The sequence below is a fragment of the Astatotilapia calliptera genome, chromosome 16 (assembly GCF_964374335.1).
Source record: "Astatotilapia calliptera chromosome 16, fAstCal68.1, whole genome shotgun sequence".
Classification (NCBI taxonomy): domain Eukaryota; kingdom Metazoa; phylum Chordata; class Actinopteri; order Cichliformes; family Cichlidae; genus Astatotilapia; species Astatotilapia calliptera.
In genome coordinates this window covers 19957496-19961922 of record NC_137437.1, presented here as the reverse complement: position 1 = coordinate 19961922, position 4427 = coordinate 19957496, and the positions used below count along the sequence as shown (strand labels likewise).

Here is a 4427-nt window from a genome sequence, read left to right as displayed (position 1 = left end):
ACCGGGATCGTCCCCCTCGCAGCGGCCTATGAGGGCTGGAGATAAGGACTGTGTGTGCGTGCGCATGGAGTACATTTAACACAATAGTTGCCACGCAAAAAAATTACACAACATATTTATGTGTAAGTTAAACATTTTATAATACATTAACCATTACGTAATTTGCAACATGTTATATCGTTCGTTTATAGACAGCTTTATGTATGCCAGCTCATAAAAGAAATGTGTACCTTGTATTTTAACTTCGTCACTGATGTGACCAGACTTTGTTTGGTGCATACCTCCCCCTGCTGGTGACCGTGACCAGCGTGGAGCTGGAGACCCTGGGGCCCTGATGTTCCTTGTGCAGCTGGGTAGACCATCACAAAATCATAAAGAGAGAAACAGAACACCCACCTATATGTGGTCCCAATGCAGAATGATTCCTGTTAGTTTATATGTTTTTGTTTGTTTATTGGCTTGTTTGTTTTTGGAGGGGAGGTAGGTGCATAAGAGATACTAGTTCAAATGGGTGGAACTGTTACTAACATCTTTTGGGAGGAGGTTGGGGTGTGGGAGTCAGACTCTGCCATAATTCACTGGGTGCTCTAATTGGAAAATCTTCATCTGTCAAGTAATGAATCATTACAGTGGGTTAACTAAATGTGCTACAAGCTAAATTATTCCCTGTTACACTATTTCTCATAAAATTAAACAAAACTGAAGTAATGATCTAAAACGTGTAAGTGAGGAATCTCAAAGATTTGCAGATCTGTAATTCCTTTCCATTATCAACATATATGTTTGTATTACGTAGTGTAGAAAAAATATATTAAAGTTTTAACCATTATAATGCACAAAAGGCTATTCTTCGAAACTGGTACATATATGAAGGTACTGTAGTGTGTAGGGTGTAGAAAAATTGTTTAGGTTATGTTAATAGTTTTATTGTTTAGGCAAAATTTGCTAAGCTTACCGAAATACTGCACATTTCAGTACATTTTGTAAGTAAATATGCAGTTTTTTACTCCATTTATGGGGCACTTATCATATGGTTAGTAAATGTATAGAATATAGTGCAATAATTTTAATGCATTTTATGCTATTTAATACTTATTCAATAGATAGATAGATAGATAGATAGATAGATAGATAGATAGATAGATAGATAGATAGATAGATAGATAGATAGATAGATAGATAGATACTAGTTAATCAATAGTAGTAATAAAATATTCTAAAGCATAAGGATATTGGATCACTCTAGCTGTGTTTTATAGCTGCTTTTTATTAAGGTACAGTCTAATGATTTCTTTCACCACATGTGCTGTAGATTATTAACATTAATAATTAACATTAATAACAACATCAAACATTGATCCACCTTGACAAACTAGAACATTAAAATGCTATTTTAACAGTAAAGCATATCCATTAACAAGTTAAGAGTATGAAAGAGGACATTCTCCATAAGCACTACTTTTCATTCAGCTAAATGTTATTGGTAATTCCTCGGACCTTTCCAAAAATTGGAATGTGGGTTATGATTTATTATTACTTTCCCACTTCCTAAGTAGGCTAAAGGATGTAAATCTTCAATCCACACTGGTGGAGAGCACAGGTATGCAATAAACGTTGTAGCAGTCGATCTAAGATTCGCCTATTTAAGAACATTAAGAGGAAGATAACCCAAAGAAAAACCCTCATTCTTAATCACATTTGAATCATTCTGAAACCTCGGCGTTAGTAAGAATTCGAAACCGAGGTGCCATTAAGTGGCTTTTCAGATATGCCCGCGTAATAAGACAGACTTGTTCCTGGTTGTAGCACCCATCTGTGAAGAGTCTCGCACTAAAGTGCAGCTCGCTGTGCCACTACGTGAAATTACACTAAAAAAGCCTATTTTTGCCTCTCGTGCGCGCTCCTGAATACGCGTTCACGTTTGGCAGCTCCACGTCGACATTCTTCCAGCTGCATATAGTGAACTGCACAGCACTGGGGGAAGAAAAGGTAAAAGCGGCGGCGGCCACCTTACGATTAGAGCGCTGCAAGTTCGCCGATGGACATCAACTGCAGTGAAAACAGGCGTTTGCAATGTGAATCTATCCGTGGCGTGCAAAGTCCTCAGCCCGCTTTCATCTTTTGCATTTTATGATCTAGACTGTTTTCCCCTCGTGTTGGATTGCAGCTGGTCCCTTGTGTCTACCTATATCAGGTACAGTATGACTTGCAAAGCTCACTTTGCCTTTAAAATCGTACTTCTTAAAGAAATAATCGTTAAGATTCCGGTTGGCACGTTGCAGTGTTGATTTTGAACGTTATTTCTGCACTTCTGAAGTTGCTGTCATTTGGTTGCTGATGAAGTGCCAAGTTTCCAACTACATTCAAACTGATAGAACTCAATACTCCTGGAGCTCAGCTGGCCTTCTGAACTTCCCTCATTGCTATCATATCACTCTTTAGTAAATGGGTTATTCTCAAGAGACTGTTTAATTCAGAAAGTTGTTAAAGCTCAACAGGTAGACTCATTTATACCCGGTGGTACTTGAAGTGGAGTAATCCTTTCAAAAAGGTATCAGCAACAGTGTAAAACTTAAAATATGCCAGCCAGCGTAGATGCAAAATGTAACCTTTGCAAGCAACCAGATGGGCAAGACTAAAGAGGTAAGTAAATACACTCAAGAACCATTTCTGAGGAGGTTGCACTGCAGGATCAACTTTTGCACACACCCAAATATTATTTAGGTCTTTAATCATTTCTGTATTGCTAACAGCGTGTAAAAAGACACCACCTGGCCTGCTATATACCTGTGTGGCTCTAGGGAGGAACCACCAAACAGCTCGCCTTTCTTTAGGCCCGTCCTTAACGCATTTAGATCTTAGCTCTGCTATTTTGAGCTGTTTTCTGTTATATATTTTTCAGTGCAGTCAGTATAGTGAAAATAAAAAAGATAATACAACATGGCTGTCCTGTTTTCCCTTGCTTTTGTGCCTTGCTGCAGGTTGAAGGAGCACCCAGTTATGAGGAGGATAAGGTTCCACACAAGGACAAACCTATGAGGTGGCACTGTGGCTTTCCAAATAAAGTTCTGTGATACACTTAGACTCTAACTGCCCGCAGTCAGTGCATTACAGAACTTTGTTTTGGAAGCTAATACTTTAACCTTTTGGAAATAAAACCTCAAACATCTGGACATTTTAGTTTATAGAACGTCTTATTGTTTCTGTTGGCAAATGTTGTGTAAAATAAAGTTTCTATTTTAAGATTTTTTTACAGTCTCTTTCCTTCAGTACTTTAATCCTAATTGATATGTACTTCACAATAATGTTGCTTGTGGTGTATTCGTTTCGTGTCAAATCATTAGTTTAAAAGCAGCCATGTGGACCATATGGAAGCGCTAGTCACGCTGGTCAGGTGATCGAGTGGAGGTGAAGCAGAAAGGTAAACAGCGTTGACTGTTTCAAGTTACTCTGTTTTTACAACCACATCAAAAAAAAGTGCACACATGAGACAGGTGATGATGCAGCCACAGTAAAGGGAAATCATTACAGATGTACAGATGTTCTAGGATTAGTTTAAATCTTTAGATTTGGATTCGTCTTACATATACCTGGCTAAAACTAAGACAATTAAAAAATTCTGATACTTAACTTACAGGTTTGCTGAATTGCATGTTTCCACTGTTCACTTTCATGCATTTGTTTGAAAATGGTGTTTAATGTAGGGTATAAGTGCTTCTTCATAAACCCGATAAACTCTTTAATATTCCAAACAGAAGGGTTACAGTTGTTTTATATAATTAACTAATTGCATTTACTATCTCAGCCACAAACTGTATACTCAGCCATATAAAAGATGCCTCAGCAGTAAGTGTAACATATGGAACCAGCCCTTTACAGTCTACGCTAATGTTGCAATGCATGCTGGGAAACGAGTTAAATGGTGCATTCAAACACTTCTCGGTAACTCCTTTCAGAATGAGGTGGGAGCTTTGCATTGATGTCAACGGTTCGTTTAAAGGTTGATGGATAAAATAAATAAATCAAATGTTTTATTCATTTATTTATAGTATGAACCTTATGGAGATTGTTAGGCACAAGTGCAATGCTTATCGCCTAGAATCGTGAACAGTTTTCTTTTCTTGGGTCCTAAGATGTGGAAAATCCTTAATCCAAGTTCCAAAAGCTAAACGTGTTATTAAAATCTATAAAAACGCAAAATGCTTATACTTGGGAAGCTAGAACCAGTCCATGTTTAAATAACTTCAAAATAACCTTAAAGAATGCGCTGACCTATGCTTTTCTTAATCGACTTACCGTTTTCATGCATAAACTAGCCCTGTGTCTAATAACAAATTAATTTACCCAAAATAACAACATTTATTTTGTATTGTATGCTTTAAAATCCTAATTTTTACATTTAACACTCGCGTGTGGGGTTTGTTATT

General features: G+C 37.3%; 1 long non-coding RNA gene across 1 annotated transcript; it reads left to right on the top strand.

Moving 5' to 3' along the window:
• The first annotated feature begins 1958 nt into the window (after window positions 1-1958).
• LOC145420936 (uncharacterized) lies at window positions 1959-3247 on the top strand. Its single transcript, XR_013902174.1, has 2 exons — window positions 1959-2194; window positions 2982-3247. It is a non-coding gene; the product is annotated as an uncharacterized LOC145420936 (long non-coding RNA).
• Window positions 3248-4427: the final 1180 nt, after the last annotated feature.